We start from the raw sequence: 22,088 nt of genomic DNA on the forward strand, positions 1-22,088 counted from the left end.
GGAGGGGTGGGTGCAGAGTCCTCCCAGCAGTGCCCTGAGACAGGAGGGGTGGGGGCCTATCACTCCCAGCAGTGCCCTGAGACAGGAGGGGTGGGTGCAGAGTCCTCCCAGCAGTGCCCTGAGACAGGAGGGGTGGGTGCAGAGTCCTCCCAGCAGTGCCCTGAGACAGGAGGGGTGGGTGTGATGCACAGTGTGAGCCTGGCTCATTGATTGTGTAGTTGCCCTCATTCCACCTGTGTCCTTTCAATGGCACGTACTGCTTTTGGCCTTCCCCCAGAGGATCATGTCCCTATGACAAAGTTGCAATGCGTTGGATGCACACTATGCCTTGTTGTAAACAGCAAATGTGTTCTAATCTGTGTCCCTGTGACATGTGAAAGGTGTATTGATGTAGTGTCACTTGTTCATCCTCACAGGTAGACGCCTCTGCCAAGGAGCAGATATGGCTGGACGCCGTCAGCGCCGTGAGGAGTGCGGCTGGTCGGAGGCGGCACCTGTCCCAGGTGAGGAAACGCTGGCAGGATATCCGGTGCTGGACGCGGAGGATCGTACGGGTCCTGCTGGGGGACTCACCTGAGAGCCACAAGAACCGCGGGCGCCGCCGTCTCTCCCACATCCAGAAACGTGTGCTGGCGGTGGTCTTTCCTGACTTGGACAGGCGTCTACAGGACATGCAGCAGCCGGAAGGGGGTAGGTACATGTGTGTGTTTGTTGTGTTTCACCAGCATTTGTAAGTGCACTGTTCCATGGATACACTTCCAGGGTTTATGGTGCTGTGCAGATCCTGTTCCCCACAGTATTGCAGTGCTCTCCTGCCTCCCTTCCCCTCCTTGCAATGTGTTCCCTGGTCTGTGTGTAGTCACTCCATCACAAGGTAATGTAGCCTGACACCTTCTCCAAGTGTACAATGCCTGAAGCATCATGTGTGGGGGTGGTGTGTAACAGGTTTTGTGACCTTGCCTGTGCCCTGTCCAGTTCTGGACTTGTGGGTTCCATGTCAGTTGGCACTAATGCTGAGTCCAGACATGGGAGTTAATCTCTCGAGTGCCAGGCCTTCCAGCAGGCATGTCCCATGTGGTGGCCTGTGACATGATGTGCATGAGTGTGCGTTACGCATAGTGCAGGGATGTTAGCGTGTGTTGCAGTCATTCCCATTCAGGAGCATGGAGTTGTGTGGCCACTACTGTCCCCAGGGGCATATTTTCCTAGGTATCATGTGTGTAATCCGAGAATGTCGACAATCTCTGTGTCTACAGCATAGGTTGTGCTCTGTGCCATTGTCCCCTGGCACCATGTTTCTTGACGTGAGATGTATTACAAGTGTCCACTGTCCAGCCTGACCTGATTTTCAAAGTACATACTCACGGTGGCCATTGCCTGTGTGTCTTGTTGCAATCATCTGATGATGCCCATTTGTACATGATTATTTGGACAGGCGCACCTTGGGTATTTGGTGTGCAATCTTGAATAGTTGCATCCCATGTGTATTTCACACAGACTAAGAGATGTAAGTGCTTCCTGTGTCTCCACAGATTTGTCTCATGTAGGGGGTGGGTGTGGCGGCCATGGCCTACATGTCAAGACCTGTCATGCCCTTGCTCGGACTGGCCAGTGTGTGATGTTTGTCTGGACATGCACTCAAGGTGCAGCGTGCCAGTCAGGGTGGGCATGTTATCAGTATTACCTATGCTGCATGTGCCTCTAGTTCCTGGATATTTTCCCTGCTCATCCCAATTTCCTGCCACGCTGTGTGGTGCAGATGCAGTGCTGTATTGTCCCCAGGGCCTTGCTCCTCAGTCAAAATTCCATGTCATCTCATTTGCTATTGTGTCATGCTCTCCATAGTTTTTCCATGGCATGGTGGGTCACACAACTGTGTCTTGCAGGGCCGACATATGTACCTTGTTTTGTAGTTGTAACTCTTCCTTTGTTTCAGGCTATGCACTGTAACCTAAGTAGATTTGACTCATGTGACATATGTATACAGGTGTATGATTAATTTCTGTCTCTTCACCCTGCCCACAGCATCGTCGGGGGACACGGAGGGAGACATGGACACAGACTGTGCGGAGGGACCGAGCACCAGTGCCAGCGGTGACATCGGGGCTGGCACTTCGAGTGGGACTGAGGCGGAGGAGAGTGAACCCGGGGACCTGTCGACTGGCACAACAGAGTATGAAGCTGACGGGTCCGAGGATAATCTCTCCGAGTGGGCGGTGGCTGCACCACCATCTGACAGCAGCCCTACATCTGGCACCGCCCCCTCCATTGGCATCAGCCGCCTCCCACGTGCTTGTGTCCCTTCCCAACGTGCCCGGTCACCACATGTCTCCTTCCTGCCAGGCACCGCACCCCCTGCCCCTGTCTCCACTGCTGCCGCCAATGCTGAGTCTGTGGACATCCAGCGGCAGTTGCAGATTGGTCAGACTGCGATCCTTAATGTCCTTCATGCCCACAGCCAGGTCCTCAACAACATGGAGGCATACTTGGAGGGCATTCATTCATCGCAGGCTGACCAACGCAACTTGCTGAGGTCCATAGACTCCACACTGACTGCAGCAGTGGGTCTCCTGCAGCGCTACGTCCCACCCCCTACCCCTGCCCCTTCCACACTTCCCACTCCCATGCCTGTCCCACATACACCCAAACGTAAGCATGCACCCACCACAACAGACACAGGCACCACACCAGCAGGGAAGGTCCGCCGCACACCTCCTGACACGCACACACAGGGTGAAGTAGGCACACCCACTGGGTCGGGGGGCAAACGTGTGACACACAGCCAGAGTGGGAGTCCGCATTCCACCAAATCCACTCCCTCCAAATCCCCTCCCCTCAGCTCTCCTGGCCAGATCTCCCCCAAAGACTCCTTCATGGCCGCTCTGTCCCTGAGCCCCACAGTGACACCACCCCGCAAGCGGCCAAGGAAGTCCACGGTCAGGGTGCTTGAGTCCCCCCCCCTGTCCACACCATCCCCCAGTGGCGCTGCGACCCATCCCTCTGACCCCCCCCTCCTTGGGGCCTGTGGTTCCTTCGGGTGCAGGGGAGTCCCTGGAGGACCTTGCCGAGGTGTGCAGCGCGCTCCTAGAATCTACCTTTGGCCCTGCCCCACCCCCTGTGGTGGAGTCCTCCATCCCTGCACCCACGTCGCCTACCCTTCGCCCTCCTGTCCCTGCGGTGCCTGTTCCTTCCCCCCAACATGATGCCCTCACCCCTGTGGAAGACAACGGCTTGTAACTGTGCAGGCAAGCTAGGGGACACGCATCCCACTGTGTCCCCCATCCAGCTGTGACTCCTGGACTGCCCTATGGGCTTTGTAAATATTGAACTTACTACATACCAGTTTTTGGATCATGCTGAATAAAGCTATTTATTTTTTGGCCTTGGAACACTCCTGCTTTGCTGGCATTGCTGTTGGTGGGGCTGCTACATGGTTGTGGGTGTTGGTCATGTGTTGGGTGTGTGGGTAATGTAGTAGTGTGCTGCTCATAGGGGGGACCCTGGGATCTGTGTGCCATCACACGGTGTTAGCTACCTTTCTCCATTCATGTAAGCAGTTGCTGCATGTTGCAATTGTCCCAAGGTGTATTCCTTCCTCTGTGTACCCTGACTTCTTCCCTGCAGGGTGTCCCCTGACTTTAGCACAGAGCTGTGTGTCCATTAGCTGGGTGTGTGACGTAGTCCTTCACCTTTGCACATGCATGCTGAGCGATGTCTCCACCTGCATCATTCGTGGCATCCTTGGTAGTCATTGTACTTGTGTATGTGGCCTATTGACATGACTTCATGTGTACATGTTTTCTTTTCTGCGCTATGCATGCGTATACTCCCAGCCTCGCACACATGTGGTACATGTACTGCAGGGTCTTTGTGCACCTGACTGACATTTGTGGGCATGGTATCTGTGACTACTCCACCCTTTGCGTTCCATGGGCACTGCTGGGAGTGATGGGCACCCACCCCTCCTGTCTCTGGGCACTGCTGGGAGGACTCTGCACACACCCCTCCTGTCTCTGGGCACTGCTGGGAGGACTCTGCACCCACCCCTCCTGTCTCTGGCCACTGCTGGGAGTGTTAGGCCCCCACCCCTCCTGTCTCTGGGCACTGCTGGGAGTGTTAGGCACCCACCCCTCCTGTCTCTGGGGACTGCTGGGAGGACTCTGCACACACCCCTCCTGTCTCTGGGCACTGCTGGGAGGACTCTGCACCCACCCCTCCTGTCTCTGGCCACTGCTGGGAGTGTTAGGCCCCCAACCCTCCTGTCTCTGGGCACTGCTGGGAGTGTTAGGCACCCACCCCTCCTGTCTCTGGGGACTGCTGGGAGGACTCTGCACACACCCCTCCTGTCTCTGGGCACTGCTGGGAGGACTCTGCACCCACCCCTCCTGTCTCTGGCCACTGCTGGGAGTGTTAGGCCCCCACCCCTCCTGTCTCTGGGCACTGCTGGGAGTGTTAGGCACACACCCCTCCTGTCTCTGGGCACTGCTGGGAGTGTTAGGCACCCACCCCTCCTGTCTCTGGCCACTGCTGGGAGTGTTAGGCACCCACCCCTCCTGTCTCTGGGCACTGCTGGGAGTGTTAGGCACCCACCCCTCCTGTCTCTGGGCACTGCTGGGAGTGTTAGGCACACACCCCTCCTGTCTCTGGGCACTGCTGGGAGTGTTAGGCACCCATCCCTCCTGTCTCTGGCCACTGCTGGGAGCGTTAGGCCCCCACCCCTCCTGTCTCTGGGCACTGCTGGGAGTGTTAGGCACCCACCCCTCCTGTCTCTGGGGACTGCTGGGAGGACTCTGCACACACCCCTCCTGTCTCTGGGCACTGCTCGAGGACTCTGCACCCATCCCTCCTGTCTCTGGCCACTGCTGGGAGTGTTAGGCCCCCACCCCTCCTGTCTCTGGGCACTGCTGGGAGTGTTAGGCACCCACCCCTCCTGTCTCTGGGCACTGCTGTGAGTGTTAGGCACCCACCCCTCCTGTCTCTGGGCACTGCTGGGAGTGTTAGGCACACACCCCTCCTGTCTCTGGGCACTGCTGGGAGGACTCTGCACCCACCCCTCCTGTCTCTGGCCACTGCTGGGAGTGTTAGGCACCCACCCCTCCTGTCTCTGGGCACTGCTGGGAGTGTTAGGCACACACTCCTCCTGTCTCTGGGCACTGCTGGGAGTGTTAGGCACCCACCCCTCCTGTCTCTGGCCACTGCTGGGAGTGTTAGGCACCCACCCCTCCTGTCTCTAGGGACTGCTGGGAGGACTCTGCACACACCCCTCCTGTCTCTGGGCACTGCTGGGAGGACTCTGCACCCACCCCTCCTGTCTCTGGCCACTGCTGGGAGTGATAGGCCCCCACCCCTCCTGTCTCTGGGCACTGCTGGGAGTGTTAGGCACCCACCCCTCCTGTCTCTGGGCACTGCTGTGAGTGTTAGGCACTGTTAGACGGACCGGGAGGGTCGGCCGAGGACAAGGGGAGAGGTCTCCGGGGAGAGCCGTCTCCAGCGATCGTACAGATAAATAACTTCCCCCCCCCCCACAGACAGACACCACACAAGGAGAAGATTTAGCGTTCTTTATATGCACTTCTTAAGGTACGATGAAATAGTACAAGGAGGTCCGGACTCAGGGGTCCCCTCGACTTAGGTCTCTCAGGATAGGGAAAGGGTAGCGGGACAGTCTGTTTACCAGTCTGGTAGTTCGGATGAAATGATGATTAGCTCACAATCCTCGAGCTTGGTGGTTTAGCTGGTACGGGCCGCGGCAGCGCCAGCAGGTCCCGGTAGGGATGGTCGGTACACGGTCCGCGGCAGCGCCAGCAGGTCCCGGTGAGGATGGTCGTTACAACGGGCCGCGGCAGCGCCAGCAGGTCCCGACGAGGATGGATGTTGCAGAAGGCCGCGGCAGCGCCAGCAGGCAGGACGATAGTTCGCAAGATAGGGCTACGGCAGCGCCAGTAGTCCGTCAAGGCTGAGTTCTCTCGGTGTCTCTCGACTCCAGGATACAACTGCCTTCCTGCTCCGGAGCTGCCCCAGTTATAGGGCAGGCGCCCTTTGATGTCCGGACCCTCGCGCTTGGAGGTCGGAGGGCCCGGGATGAAGGTGTCCAGACACCCAGCAGGGGGTGGAGCCAGCGCCTGGGGGAGCTGGAGGCGATCGGCACTTGGCGGGGGAAGAGCCCTTGACGCTTCGTTCTCCCATTGACCTGCCAAGTGGTCCGCTCACCTCCTGGGTGGATGGTGGTGCCGGGATGTCGGGGCCGGCCAGGCCCAGGGTTAGGGTCGGGTGGAGGCCACGCGGCCTCGTGGTGCAGGGCCCAAGATGGCGGCTTGACCCGGCGGGGGGAGCCGGTGGGGGCTGGGGCCCTGTCATGCGGGGAGGAAGCGAGCCCTTCGTGTGGCCTGTCCAACATGCGTCCCCCCCAGCTGAAGGCGGGGAGAGTCACCCATCTTCTTGGGGACTCTCCTCGTCGAGGCGGAAAAAGCGTGACAGGCCATCTGCGTTGGCGTGGTCTTGGCCCGGTCGGTGCTCCACGGTGAAGTCCATTCCCTGCAGGGAAATGGACCAGCGCAATAGTTTTGGGTTCTCCCCCCGCATCTGCATCAGCCACTGCAGGGGTCGATGGTCGGTTTGTACCCGGAAGTGGGTACCGAAGAGATAGGGCCGGAGCTTTTTGAGGGCCCACACCACTGCGAAGGCCTCCCTCTCGATGGTGCTCCAGCGCTGTTCTCGGGCCAGGAGACGTCGACTGATGAAGGCCACCGGCTGGTCATGACCTTCGGGGTTCAATTGGGTAAGAACCGCTCCGATGCCGTGGTCGGAGGCGTCTGTCTGCACCACGAATTCCCGACCGTAATCGGGGGCCTGGAGCACAGGGGCGGTGCACAGGGCGGCCTTCAGCTTCTCGAAGGCCGCTTGACAATCGGGGGTCCAGTTAATCCGCTTTGGTTGGTTTTTGGACGTGAGACCCGTGAGGGGCCCCACGATGCTGCCGTAGTCCTTCACGAACCGCCGGTAGTAGCCGGTGAGCCCTAAGAAGGCTCGGACCTCGGTCTGGGTGACGGGGGGCTGCCAGGACTGGATGGCAGCAATCTTAAGTTGCAGCGGGGCCACCAGCCCGCTTCCCACTTGGTGCCCAAGGTAGGTCACGGACCCTTGGCCAATTTGGCATTTGCCGGCCTTAATTGTGAGTCCGGCCCGCTGGAGGGCCTGTAGGACTTCTTGGAGGTGGAGGAGGTGGTCGGGCCAGTGGTGGCTGTATACAGCGATATCGTCCAGGTAGGCAGCGCTGAACTCTTCGAGCCCCGCCAGGACCTGGTTCACAAGGCGTTGAAACGTGGCGGGGCGTTCTTCATGCCGAAGGGCATGACCCTGAATTGGTAGTGGCCATCGGGGGTAGAGAAGGCTGACCGTTCCTGAGCCCGGGGTGTGAGACTGATCTGCCAGTAGCCCGCTGTTAGGTCGAAGATACTGAGGTAGCGGGCGGCCCCCAGCCGGTCGATCAATTCGTCCGCTCGGGGGATAGGATGAGCGTCGGTCCGGGTGACAGCGTTCAAGCCCCGGTAGTCGACGCAGAATCTCAGTTCAGGTGTGGTGCCGGGGGCAGCGGCCTTGGGGACTAATACAACCGGACTGGCCCAGGGACTGTCCGAGGGCTCGATGACCCCGATCGTGAACATTTTGGCCACTTCCTCTTGTATGCAGGCCCGTACCCGATCTGGTACGCGGTAGGCCCGGTGTCGGATAGGGGGACTGTCCCCGGTGTCCACGTCGTGCAAACACCAAGGGGTGACCCCGGGGGTGAGGGAGAACAGGGTAGCGAACCGCAGCAGGAGGTTCCGGCAGCCCTGGCGTTGCTCCGGGGTGAGGGCATCGGAGAGCCGGACCCCGTCCACGGAACCGTCATTCTCCTGAGTCTTCAGGAGATCCGGGAGGGGTTCGGAGTCTTCCTCTGCCCCACTGTCCGTAGCCATCAGGAGGCTGAGTTCTGAGCGCACAAAGTTTGGTTTGAGTCTGTTGGTGTGGAGGACCCGAAGGGGGTTCCGGGAGGTCCCCATGTCGATGAGGTAAGTGACGGGGCTTTTGCGCTCGACCACCTTGAAGGGCCCCGTCCACTTATCTTGCAAGGCACATGGTTCGGTGGGGGACATCACCCACACTTGTTGACCAGGCTCGAACTCGACGGAGGAGGCATTGTGATCATACCATCTCTTCATGTCTTCCTGGCTGGCCTCGAGGTTCGCCTTGGCCATCTCCCTGAAGCGCCGGGTCTGATTGCGTAGGGCCAGGAGGTATTTGAAGACGTCTGGAGGGGTCTTTAGGGGGGCCAACTCCCAACCTTCCCTGACTAGGCTGAGGGGCCCTCGCACAGGGTGCCCGTACAGGAGTTCGAAAGGGCTAAAGCCGAGGGACTTCTGGGGAACTTCTCGGTAGGCGAAGAGGAGGCACGGGAGTAGTACATCCCACTGGCGACGGAGGGGCTCTTCCAATCCCCCAATCATCCCCTTGAGAGTGCGGTTGAAACGCTCCACTAGTCCGTTCCCTTGGGGGTGATAGGGGGTCGTGAATCTGTAGGTGACCCCGCATTGTTGCCAGAGGGACTTCATGTATTTGGAGATGAAGTTCGTGCCTCGGTCGCTGACGACTTCCCGGGGGAAGCCCACCCGGGAGAAGATCCCCATTAGGGCCCGGCCAACCACCGGAGCTGTCACGGTTCGTAGGGGCACCGCCTCGGGGTAACGGGTGGCGTGGTCCACCAGTACCAGGATGAACCTGTGTCCTTGTGCCGTGCGGGGGTCCAGGGGCCCCACGATGTCTATTCCTACCCTCTCGAACGGGGTGGTGACCACAGGGAAGGGTTGCAGAGGGGCTTTCAGCTTACGGCCACTCTTCCCGCTGGCTTGGCACGTGGGGCAGGACCGGCAGTGGTTCAGGACGTCGTTCCTCATTTTCGGCCAGAAAAAGTGGGTCACTAGGCGACTGTAAGTCTTGTCCTGGCCCAGGTGTCCAGCCAGGGGGACATCGTGGGCCAGGTTGAGTAGGAAGTCTCTGAAGCGGAGAGGTACCACCAGCACCCGACCGGCCCCTAGCTCCGCGATTCTCTGTTCGCTGTATAGCAGGTCGTTATCCCAATAGACCCAATGAGTTCCGGTGGCGTCCCCTGCGCTCTGGGCGCTGGCTTGCTGTCGGAGTCCCTCGAGGGCGGGGCAGGTCTTTTGCTCCTGGCGGAACTGTTCTTGGGTGGGCCCCCCTTCTTGACGCCACTGAGCCAGGCCGGGAAGGTCCTGGGGTTGCGCGACTCCTTCGGCCGTTGGTTCTGGGGGGTTGGCCTCGTCGTTGTCCTCTACTGGGGCGACCGGGGGTGGAGGTGCTGGCCATTCCGGTTCTTCTGATCGGGGGACAGCACGGGCGGCCATGGACCGGGTGGTTATGCAGGCCCAGTCCGGGAGGCCCAGCATCCCCAGGTGCTCTCTTCTCTCGACGGTGGCCCACGGGGAACTCTCGAGGTCATTCCCCAGGAGGCAGTCCACGGGGGCATCATCCCGGACCGCCACCTTCAACAGGCCAGAGACCCCTCCCCATTCGAATGGGACGCAGGCCATTTGACACAGACTTTCGGAATTGTCGGCTGAGCGGACGGGGCAGAGAATGTTCGGCAGGATCTGCTCGGGCTTCACCAGGTGACAGCGGACGGCCGTCACACTGGCGCCCGTGTCACGTAAGGCCTCGGCCCGACGCCCATTAATGGTCACCCACTGACCGTATTTCCGGGTGTTGGCGGGTAGGGGAGCCCGCGGGACCATGTCTTTTCCCCCGAGGCACGCTAGAACCATGGCGGCCGGTTCCCACTCTGGCCGGGCCGGCTCATATTCTTCCTGTTCCTCTGATAGTCGTTCTTCCCCCAGGGCGGCGGCAGCTACCTGGCGGGGCCTTGGTGTTTAGTTCTGCGGGCAGCTCGTGTCATTGGCGTAGTGGCCGACTCGCTGGCATCGGTGGCACGTGACGTTGGCTCGGAACCCAGGACGCATCGGGGGGTTGCCCCGGCCGGCCGGGGGCGGGGTGCTGGCCACGGGCGTTGCCGGAATGGTGTCTCTCCCTCGGCCCTGGCCTCCTCCTCCTCGAGGACGGTGCTGGCCTTGGTTGTTTCGGTTCTGCTCGTGTGGCCCTCTCTGGCCCACTCGGGTGCTTTCCCATCGGTCAGCTTCGGCGGCGAGCTGCCGGGGGTCAGTCAATTTACTGTCGAGGAGGTGCTGCCTGAGCTCGACGAAACAGTTGTTCGACAGGTGTTCCCATACCATAAGGTTAAAGAGTTGTTCGTAGGTCGTGACATGGCTCCCCTTTATCCAACCCTCGAAGGCTCGGCTGAAATAGTTAACGTACTCCACCCAAGTTGTACCCGGGATCCGGGTGCAATCTCTGAACCTCTGGCGGTACATCTCGGGTGTGAGGCCGTAGCGGGTGAGGAGGGCAGCCTTCATGTGGTCGTAGGACGACATTTGGTGATCTGGGAGCTGCAGCAGGGCATCGCGACCTTCGTTGACGAACCTCCCCCATAGTCCGGCTCCCCAATCACTCCGGTCGATCCGGTGGGAGGTCATGGCGATCTCGTAGGCTTTGAACCACTGTTGTATGTCGTCTTCTCGGACATACTCTCGGACAACATCCTTGGGGATGTGGACTTTTTTCTCGGTTGGCCCCGGGGTGTGCGGTCGCTCAGGCACCCCCGGTTCTTTATTCTGTTTCCGAAGTTCTATTTCCGCCAGTTTGCGCTCGTGTTCGAGTGTTATTCTCTTTTCCTCAAGCTCTCTCTGTCTCTGCTTTTCTTCTCGTTCTTCTCGGAGCCGCATATGCTCTAGATTTAGTTTCTGCTCGGCTAACTTGAGTTCACCGTCCATCTTGAGTCGTGCCATTTCCAACTCGTGTAATCTGGTTCTTTCTCTTTCCTGGATCTCCTCCAGCGAGAGGCCCGTTCCCCGCTCCTCGGGAGCCGTGGCGTTCCCCTCCGGTGTGACACTGTTTCGGTCGGAGGGTCCGGCGATCCCAGTTTCTGTCCACGACTCAAGGGCGCGCTTCAAATCATCTTTTGTACTCAGGCCGGTGGTAGCAATGCCTAGTTCCATGCAGAATTCTTTTAGTTCGCGGTGGCTGTATTCTTCCAACTTATCCATTTGGAATCTTTCAGTGGAACCGCTATCTTTGGCTGACATCGTGGTTTTGTCGTGGGGTGAGCTACTCTCTGTACGATTACGCGTTGATTCGGATCGCGCCGCTGGCCACCAATGTTAGACGGACCGGGAGGGTCGGCCGAGGACAAGGGGAGAGGTCTCCGGGGAGAGCCGTCTCCAGCGATCGTACAGATAAATAACTTCCCCCCCCCCCCCACAGACAGACACCACACAAGGAGAAGATTTAGCGTTCTTTATATGCACTTCTTAAGGTACGATGAAATAGTACAAGGAGGTCTGGACTCAGGGGTCCCCTCGACTTAGGTCTCTCAGGATAGGGAAAGGGTAGCGGGACAGTCTGTTTACCAGTCTGGTAGTTCGGATGAAATGATGATTAGCTCACAATCCTCGAGCTTGGTGGTTTAGCTGGTACGGGCCGCGGCAGCGCCAGCAGGTCCCGGTAGGGATGGTCGGTACACGGTCCGCGGCAGCGCCAGCAGGTCCCGGTGAGGATGGTCGTTACAACGGGCCGCGGCAGCGCCAGCAGGTCCCGACGAGGATGGATGTTGCAGAAGGCCGCGGCAGCGCCAGCAGGCAGGATGATAGTTCGCAAGATAGGGCTACGGCAGCGCCAGTAGTCCGTCAAGGCTGAGTTCTCTCGGTGTCTCTCGACTCCAGGATACAACTGCCTTCCTGCTCCGGAGCTGCCCCAGTTATAGGGCAGGCGCCCTTTGATGTCCGGACCCTCGCGCTTGGAGGTCGGAGGGCCCGGGATGAAGGTGTCCAGACACCCAGCAGGGGGTGGAGCCAGCGCCTGGGGGAGCTGGAGGCGATCGGCACTTGGCGGGGGAAGAGCCCTTGACGCTTCGTTCTCCCATTGACCTGCCAAGTGGTCCGCTCACCTCCTGGGTGGATGGTGGTGCCGGGATGTCGGGGCCGGCCAGGCCCAGGGTTAGGGTCGGGTGGAGGCCACGCGGCCTCGTGGTGCAGGGCCCAAGATGGCGGCTTGACCCGGCCGGGGGAGCCGGTGGGGGCTGGGGCCCTGTTATGCGGGGAGGAAGCGAGCCCTTCATGTGGCCTGTCCAACAGGCACCCACCCCTCCTTTCTCTGAGCACTGCTGGGAGTGTTAGGCACACACCCCTCCTGTCTCTGGGCACTGCTGGGAGGACTCTGCACCCACCCCTCCTGTCTCTGGCCACTGCTGGGAGTGTTCGGCCCCCACCCCTCCTGTCTCTGGGCACTGCTGGGAGTGTTAGGCACCCACCCCTCCTGTCTCTGGGCACTGCTGGGAGTGTTAGGCACACACCCCTCCTGTCTCTGGGCACTGCTGGGAGTGTTAGGCACCCACCCCTCCTGTCTCTGGCCACTGCTGGGAGTGTTAGGCCCCACCCCTCCTGTCTCTGGGCACTGCTGGGAGTGTTAGGCACCCACCCCTCCTGTCTCTGGGGACTGCTGGGAGGACTCTGCACACACCCCTCCTGTCTCTGGGCACTGCTGGGAGGACTCTGCACCCACCCCTCCTGTCTCTGGCCACTGCTGGGAGTGTTAGGCCCCCACCCCTCCTGTCTCTGGGCACTGCTGGGAGTGTTAGGCACCCACCCCTCCTGTCTCTGGGCACTGCTGTGAGTGTTAGGCACCCACCCATCCTGTCTCTGGGCACTGCTGGGAGTGTTAGGCACACACCCCTCCTGTCTCTGGGCACTGCTGGGAGTGATAGTCAACCACCCCTCCTGTCTCTGGGCACTGCTGGGAGTGTTAGGCCCCCACCCCTCCTGTCTCTGGGCACTGCTGGGAGGACTCTGCACACACCCCTCCTATTTCACAATATGTACGCTCATGGCATACACGGATGTGGGTACGCTCCATGCATTCGAGGTGAGGGTACGGGTCGTACTTCCACTGTTGGGGTGGGGGTACGCTCCATACGTACGCGGGTGGGGGTACGGGTCGTACTTCCACTGTTGGGGTGGGGGTACGCTCCATACGTACGCGGGTGGGGGTACGGGTCGTACTTACACTGTTGGGGTGGGGGTACGCTCCATACGTACGCGGGTGGGGGTACGGGTCGTACTTACACTGTTGGGGTGGGGGTACGCTCCATACGTACGCGGGTGGGGGTACGGGTCGTACTTACACTGTTGGGGTGGGGGTACGCTCCATACGTACGCGGGTGGGGGTACAGGTCGTACTTACACTGTTGGGGTGGGGGTACGCTCCATACGTACGCGGGTGGGGGTACATGTCGTACTTCCACTGTTGGGGTGGGGGTACGCTCCATACGTACGCGGGTGGGGGTATGGGTCGTACTTCCACTGTTGGGGTGGGGGTACGCTCCATACGTACGCGGGTGGGGGTACGGGTCATACTTACACTGTTGGGGGGGGTACACTCCATACGTACGCGGGTGGGGGTACGGGTCGTACTTACACTGTTGGGGTGGGGGTACGCTCCATACGTACGCGGGTGGGGGTACAGGTCGTACTTACACTGTTGGGGTGGGGTACGCTCCATGCATACGGGGTGGGGGTAGGGTCCGTACATATCCGTCCCCACGCTATGTGATGCTTGTGCGGCCCGTACCCAGGCCTTTGCCACGTGGGTACGAGCCGTCCCGCCATTGTTGGGGTGACGTGGTGTTCTGCTTGGGTTTTCGGATCAGATAGAACCCGCTCATCAGAGCCTCACTAACCCAGCCAGAACGTTACCCCCTCCCTAGACCCTATTTACAATCCTGCAACCACATATATATCTATCACCTAAGGACAGGGGATTCCTACTATGCATACCAAGACCTCACAATCGGCGGCCTCGCGATCCCCTACGAATCCAGACCTCTCTGCCCATACGACAGTATCACAGGTGGCGGCCTCGCGGTCCCATACGAACCCAGACCTCTCTGCCCATACGACAGTATCACAAGTGGCGGCCTCGCGGTCCCATACGAACCCAGACCTCTCTGCCCATACGACAGTATCACAAGTGGCGGCCTCACGGTCCCATACGAACCCAGACCTCTCTACCCAGACGGCAGTCTCAGCACAATCGGCGGCCTCGCGATCCCCTACGGATCCAGACCTTTCTGCCCATACGACAGTATCACAAGTGGCGGCCTCACGGTCCCATACGAACCCAGACCTCTCTACCCAGACGGCAGTCTCAGCACAATCGGCGGCCTCGCGATCCCCTACGAATCCAGACCTCTCTGCCCATACGACAGTATCACAGGTGGCGGCCTCGCGGTCCCATACAAACCCAGACCTCTCTGCCCATACGACAGTATCACAAGTGGCGGCCTCGCGGTCCCATACGAACCCAGACCTCTCTGCCCATACGACAGTATCACAAGTGGCGGCCTCGCGGTCCCATACGAACCCAGACCTCTCTACCCAGACGGCAGTCTCAGACAGTATCACAGGTGGCGGCCTCGCGGTCCCATACGAACCCAGACCTCTCTGCCCATACGACAGTATCACAAGTGGCGGCCTCGCGGTCCCATACGAACCCAGACCTCTCTGCCCATACGACAGTATCACAAGTGGCGGCCTCGCGGTCCCATACGAACCCAGACCTCTCTGCCCATACGACAGTATCAGATCACAAGTGGCGGCAGTCTCATACGACAGTTCATCCTATGATCACCATAACATACAAAAAGGGAATCAGTCTCATTATTCATCAGATCACACAAGGATTGCCAGTTCGGGCATAGCCTGTTCTCAGGTTCGAGGGGCTCCTCTTTCCTCTATTCAGTTACCACTTACCTGATCAGGGTTAACATCTGTTCATGTAGCCACAGCTGACTAGAAGAATAGGCTACCCTCTTATACAAGAACACGCATCACATGTTGGTTCACTACAAACTGGATACTTTATTACTCATTACATACACAATCACATAACATTACGATATAACACATAACCTGCAAAGAAAAGTGAAAGATTAAGTTGTACACTCTAATAAGAAAGGGTCGACATCACCTTAGTAGTATGTAGCCTGCACTCAGTGGTCATCTAGGCTCCCCTCTCGTCTGTGCCTCGGCTCGCCTGGAATCACCCTTCTCTGAGTCACTGGGACCTCTTCCTTATCGGCTACTCTCTCCTCTCCTCTCTGGCTATTCTGTTAGGAAAGCATCTGTCTCTCAGTTCTTCTCCGCCTTCAAGATGGCGTCTGTCTTCCCTGGAATAAGTAGTAGCTTTACTGCTAACGGCTAGATGCCGCCTACGGACTGAACATGTAACTGCCTCAGACTTTCACTAATATAGAGGTGCATTTCCTCATGGAAAATTCCGGCCCGTAACCTGCCGCCCACCAAATTCTCGTACCTCCCCGTACCAAGGACACGTTCCCAGCCGGACGGCCTGATGTAGTGTCTTCGGCATGAAGAAAAATACAATCCTTCGATAAGGGCCGGCCTGAACCGGTTCTCTCCAAGCGAATAACACCTCATAACTAAAACATTACTCTTGACCTAGAAGAATCCCAAGCTTCCGGAGCAGAAAGAAAGATGGAGTCTCTCCCGTTTGAGGCCTACCAGGCCTGAATTCAGCACAGCTCCATGAGATACCCTCACTACAGGACAGGTTATCCCTAATACTAACGAATCTATCCCCTAGGCTATGTGTGCAAGCCCTGATCTATGGGGAAGAGCACAGAATCATGTCGAAGTGCCTAGTAAATAGGCTCCATTCACTACTCTAACCCTTAGGCTTGAATGGTAAGAGACTGAAGTCACATTCAATCACTTGTTAACACAAGAAGGCCGGGAAAATCGAGCAGAACACGTGGGTGTGGGCGTGGTACGACTCGTACCCACGCTCTTCAGGCGTGGGTACGGGACGTACCTGTCTGGTTGTGTTGCCGGTTCGCGTCGTGACGGACTTCCGTTGTGGCGGTCGCTGGCTTAGCTGGACACGCCCCCACCCCCTCGTAGTGACCAGGGCATGGGAGTCAAGTATGTCCAGGGCATGTGTGCTGTGTGACTTTGGTGGGGGGTTTGTGGCCTGCCCTGGTCCTGCCACCCCCACCCCACTTTCCCCCCTCCCTTAGTTGATCTGACCTTCTGCGGCGAATGCGTCCGAACCTGTAGAGGAGGTCGAATGCTATGAGGGCCGGGATGACACGTAGGTTCGGGTCCATGTCTGTCCGTTGCGTACGGGTCCTCCTTGTTCGCGTCGTCCTGTCTGTCCGTCGCGTACTGGTCCTCCTTGTTCGCGTCGTCCTGTCTGTCCGTCGCATACTGGTACTCCTTGTTCGCGTCGTCCTGTCTGTCCGTCGCGTACTGGTCCTCCTTGTTCGCGTCGTCCTGTCTGTCCGTCGCGTACTGGTAGTCCTTGTTCGCGTCGTCCTGATTTCCCGGCAGTTTTTGGCAGCCGGAAAATATTCACCGTGCGGGATGACGTCGGTGCGAATCGTAATTCCTGGTTCGTGAATGGCAGGCTGCGAGCGTCCCGACGTCAGGTCGGCGCTTTCCCGGATCGCATTTGTAGGTTTATTTTGTTCGGTCGGGGTTTTTTACGATTCGTACGGAAATGGTGTTCCCGTGCGAATCGTAATTCCATGTTTGTAAAGTTTTACGACCGGGTACGAGTCGGACGGAAAAAAGCCTCCGTCCGACGGTTCGTACCCGGTTTTTACCGGATCGTAATTGGCACCAAAGGGTCTGTTTTGCTGCGGCAAAGCCTTGTATTTCCAAAATCACACGGTTTGCAAACAGAAAATGCCTTTTTAGAATTTACAAACGCCCTTGTACAAGTCATAAATCTCATTCTGACTATCTAAGAGTTTCTGTGGTCATTTCTGAACTGCAGGGGCCTAACACAGGGCCCCACATCCCTCAGCACTGCACTTTGGCCGGAGAGCTCTTGATAGAGTCTGGAGGGGGCCCCTCCATGTACCTTGCAGGGGTGCCTTCTCAAATATCGTTACGCCACTGCTGAACTGCAAATATGAAAAGGCATGGCAGAGGCGTTCTCATCCTATATGTGAATCAGAAACCAACAGTCAGGTTGGGGTGGTAACTGCTATGCAAAGGTGAAGCTGGCCTATTGGGAGAGTTTCCCCTTCAAAATCATGTTGGACCATCTAAGGGTGAGAAGACAGGGGCCCAGGGACGTCTACGTGCTCCCCTTGCTGACTCTCTAGTATGTAAAGCAAATTAAGGTGCACTAAACATAGAATAGAGAGTCCAAAATATTTCTCTTTTTCTTCGTTTGACTTTTATTTCATAGACGATGGATATACAACAACAGCCAACGCATTTCGTTCCTTTAAAGAAAGTTTTAACGGAACTTCTTCAGGGCTGCAACAAATAGAAAAAACATTTTTATAACACTCATTAAAAATTACGGACTAACGCATATTTACAAAAGTTTAAAATACTCTACAAATAGTGCTCAATTATTTTGAAGGTATTCCAAACTTCACAGAGAAAGAGTCATAGTATACACAAGATACCATATATTCTTCAATGTTCATTATGACAAGTTCTTAAAAATTTGAAAAAATTCTAACATATACTACTGTGTCACCTCGAAATGATAGCAAGTCAAGTTCTAACTTTATATTGGTGATTCGAGAGTGAGAATTAGACGGCAGATCCAACTCGATGTATAGGAAATCCAAAATAAATAAAAATTGAGGCAAAAAGAGACCAAATAAGCCAAACCCAAATATGTGCGACACATTTCAATTAGATCATATAGCTCTACATATCTCACCTTTAGACGTCGGTTGTGGATGGTTTAAATATATATAAAAAACCATTGATAAATTTTATTAAAGATGAAGGAATTTGTTTGTAACACTCAGAAACAATATAAGATTAGAGAATTCATTAATTGCAAAACCTGTTACGTGGTTATATATTTTGGGTTGTACATGCAACCAAATATATGTAGGAAGCACAACAAGAAGCTTAAAACTAAGAATTCAAGAGCACAGAAGAGCACAGAAGAGCCATAGTTGGGGGGGACCCTAGGTATCCTATGGCCGAGCATTATAAACATACTCATGCTAATGACCATACTTTTTGGTTCTTTGGAATTGAACATGTGGCAGCATGTAAAAGAGGTGGTGACAGAGCACTCACCTGAGACAACGGGAGGCTAAATGGATTTGTAGATTACAGGCAATTAAATATGGTCATAACACCGACAATGAATTTCATTATTTTTTAAATTAAGATATACTATAACCAAGTAATTGTCTAGACAATGTTTTGTATTTTGCTGAGTTGAATTAAGTAGGTGCTCAGTCTAGCATCTACTTTTACTATAAGCTTGTCTAGAAATAACTTAATCTACTAATGATTGTGCCTGTCCTATTGTTGTCCTCTAATAATACATTAACAACCTGTATTTAGCTTACTGTACAGAATTTATAACTAAATATAATACTACTAGACAGCTGTCTTATCTAATCTGATAGCACTAAAAGTGGAGCTGTTTTATGAGTGATAAGGTATTACTGCTCACTTTAAATAGAAACAAATACGAACTACTCCTTCATGAGAGTCTAATGTTTGTGCTTTTCCTCTACCTCGCCTTTTTTAACAAATCCATATATAGGACATGACATTTACAGTTTCGACAGCGGAATACTTTTTTACTTAACTGACAGAAAATTATATGGCCATCAAGTGTCAATTTGATGGCTTTGCTTACTTTACGTTATAGTGGTAACGAGCCATTTCCTTGTATATATTTTTATTTTATATAAATATAGTCCGTCCTACCAACATGAATATATTTCATCCAATACTAGTTATACGAACCCTAGTTGGATGTTTAAAATTACCATCTGAGATCTTTTGAATTTACATCTCTTAAGGTATATTCACTCTTCTTCTTCCTCACTAATTAACGATCTGTCAATGCCTAAATAGAGGCTTATAAATGAAATGTTATTTGTTTTCATATATGTAGAACAGACATTTCAAAATGGCCGATTTTTTTGCCTGCAAACAGCGTTTACCGTACAGCTGATACAATTATATCAGTCTATACTTTTAAGGTTTAAATTACCTCTTCTTTCACTTGAATATTCAATTTTTTTTTCGTTACCATTTGATCATATTGCTTAATATTACATTTTGAGCGTCTCGCTATAGTAAAACAGATATCTCAAAATTGCCGATTTTTTTGGGGTCGTAAATAGCGCTAGATGTATTGTTTATATTATTATATTGGTTTATAATTTAAGCTCTGATCATTTCTTCATTTTTACAATCATCTATATGTTATTTGATGAATATAGGATTTAATACTACTCTCAGTGGGTCTCTATACATTTGAATTTTAGATATTTCAAAATGGCCGAACCTTTCGACATAGGGTTTTTCATATTAGTGAGGATGTCTCAATGCGAACGTCTCCTCTCTATGATGTCATTCAGCATGCGCCTAAGACTTGAGACCAGGTGCATCTAATTTAGATAACATGGACGAGGTGTATTTAAACAGCGCTAAACGGCCATGCTGTTTGTCGATAAATCGGAGAGTGAGAAGGAATCGCTTATCAAGGTATTCTCGTTTGAATAGAAGTTTAGCTACTTGTTCCGCCTGTAAAAGTATGTATTTAGGGGTGAAAAAGCCTTTAATTTTTCAGAGTGTCAAGTTGCACTTATGTTGTTATCTTTGGGACAATTTTGTCTCTATCTTGAAAGTATTTATATATTTTTACTTTCGTTGTGTATTTTGGTATTGTTCAAAGTGGTTATTAAAGCACTATTATTTTTTTTTTTAAAGAGATGACCCTTCCTCTATTGGTCAGTACATTTTGCGCCCTCTTTATTTAGTATATTAAGGTTAAAGGCTACTATTTATTAATCATTTCAGACTGTCATGTTATATTTAAATTTTATATTAGGAAACCGAGACTTTATCATCCATGTATTTATATATTTTTACTACCGATCAGGGTTTTTGGTACTGCCTATTGTGGTTACTAATGCCCTTCAATACTTTAAATCGAACAACGCTTTCTTTATTGGTTAGTATATTTAGTGCTCGTTTTATCAACTTGTATAATATTAAGCTTGTGGTTACTGTTTAGTGTCTAATATGTGTGTCCAAACTAACGCCTATTCTAAGTTTGGATATTGATTAACATCTCCAGTACACTTAGCCGTTATGAGAGATATCGATATTAACTTATCCGGTACATAGGATGAATTTGACTATGTTATATGCATACAGTAACATATTCATGTCTCTTCTCCGTCTATTGTGTGACACTAGCTATTTTTCTTGTTATATATGTTTCTTTATGAATCTGTATATACATATATAGGTTTTAAACAGCGACTTGCTGATAGATATTTTATTATATATATTATTTTATGTGAATGATCGATGCTTCGCATTTATTAAGCTGAGCGACTATCAATGAAAATTAGCATTTCCGTCAAAACCTGTAGGAGCTATTCAACAGGTGAGATCCTAGCTAATAATTGAAAGTGGTATAATCTATTAAAACATTGGGTTATGCACTGTTTCTCTTTATCGCTGAAAATGAATTCTTCCGTTTTTCTGCTCGGTCTCTCTTTGAAACGGTTATCTCTTTTGGATTTTGTGATTCTCATATTTCTTTTCCTGTGTCAACTTGTAGAGATGAGATAATACTTTTTCATCATCTCAAAATTATAAGAAATGCTGAATTGTTATATAATAATTTTTATCTAACATACCCACAATATAATTATTGAGTATTTTCTTCTTTTTAATTTCAGATTTTCATTATAAATATGATAGTTCATTTTACAAAGGGCTTCTCATCTTTAAAATGAATCAATGTTTTTTATATATATTTAAACCATCAACGACCGACGTCTAAAGGTGAGATATGTAGAGCTATATGATCTAATTGAAATGTGTCGCACATATTTGGGTTTGGCTTATTTGGTCTCTTTTTGCCTCAATTTTTAGTTATTTTGGATTTCCTATACATCGAGTTGGATCTGCCGTCTAATTCTCACTCTCGAATCACCAATATAAAGTTAGAACTTGACTTGCTATCATTTCGAGGTGAGACAGTAGTCTTTATTTTGAGTTCTAGCTTTAGTAAATATATGTTAGAATTTTTTCACATTTTTAAGAACTTGTCATAATGAACATTGAAGAATGTATGGTGTCTTGTGTATACTATGACTCTTTCTATGTGAAGTTTGGAATACCTTCAAAATAATTGAGCACTATTTGTAGAATATTTTAAACTTTTGTAAATATGCGTTAATCCGTCATTTTTAATGAGGGTTATAAAAATGTTTTTTCTATTTGTTGCAGCCCTGAAGAAGTTCCGTTAAAACTTTCTTTAAAGGAACGAAACGCGTTGGCTGTTATTGTATATCTATCGTCTATGAAATAAAAGTCAAACGAAGAAAAAGAGAAATATTTTGGACTCTCTATTCTATTTTTAGTGCACCTCCATTTGCTTTAAATAAATTGTCAGATCTGTTTACAGAGGCACCATTAGGTGAAGGGTGCTGGAGTTTCAGTGCACAAACAGCCCGATAAGGCAGCAGTATTATAAGAGTGAGGTGCTACCATTTATGTTTGTCACCTTTTAGATATTTTTTGTAATCATGACTCTCTAGTATGTGATTTCTTTTTTTTTAAAACAGCATTACTTGTTCTGCTAATATTAATAGTGAATGCAGGCGTACAGTTGGGAAGATAGACAATGCCAGAAAATCTAATGGACAAAATGGAAAACTGCCTTCAGACATGAATGCAAATGAGTGGCCAGCTTGGACTAAGTTCACTGTAAAAGAAGCACCCAGCAAAATCCCCTAAAGTAACATGTGTGTGAAAAATCCTACTAGAAGGCCAATTATTGCAGTCCACATAACTCTATCTGACCTTTTGACTTAAAGAGGAGAGAAGAATGGCAGAGTGGTGGAGACTGAATCACTAGAATTGAGCTTTGTGCAGTAGACAGTG

The 22,088-nt window shown here is 52.9% G+C and overlaps 1 long non-coding RNA gene across 1 annotated transcript; it reads left to right on the forward strand.

Moving 5' to 3' along the window:
- Positions 1-19,562: 19,562 nt before the first annotated feature.
- Positions 19,563-21,536, forward strand: LOC146868430 (uncharacterized). Its single transcript, XR_014966221.1, has 4 exons — positions 19,563-19,670; positions 20,879-20,984; positions 21,075-21,173; positions 21,432-21,536. It is a non-coding gene; the product is annotated as an uncharacterized LOC146868430 (long non-coding RNA).
- Positions 21,537-22,088: the final 552 nt, after the last annotated feature.

The sequence above is a fragment of the Triturus cristatus genome, chromosome 1_2 (assembly GCF_964204655.1).
Source record: "Triturus cristatus chromosome 1_2, aTriCri1.1, whole genome shotgun sequence".
Lineage (NCBI taxonomy): Eukaryota > Metazoa > Chordata > Amphibia > Caudata > Salamandridae > Triturus > Triturus cristatus.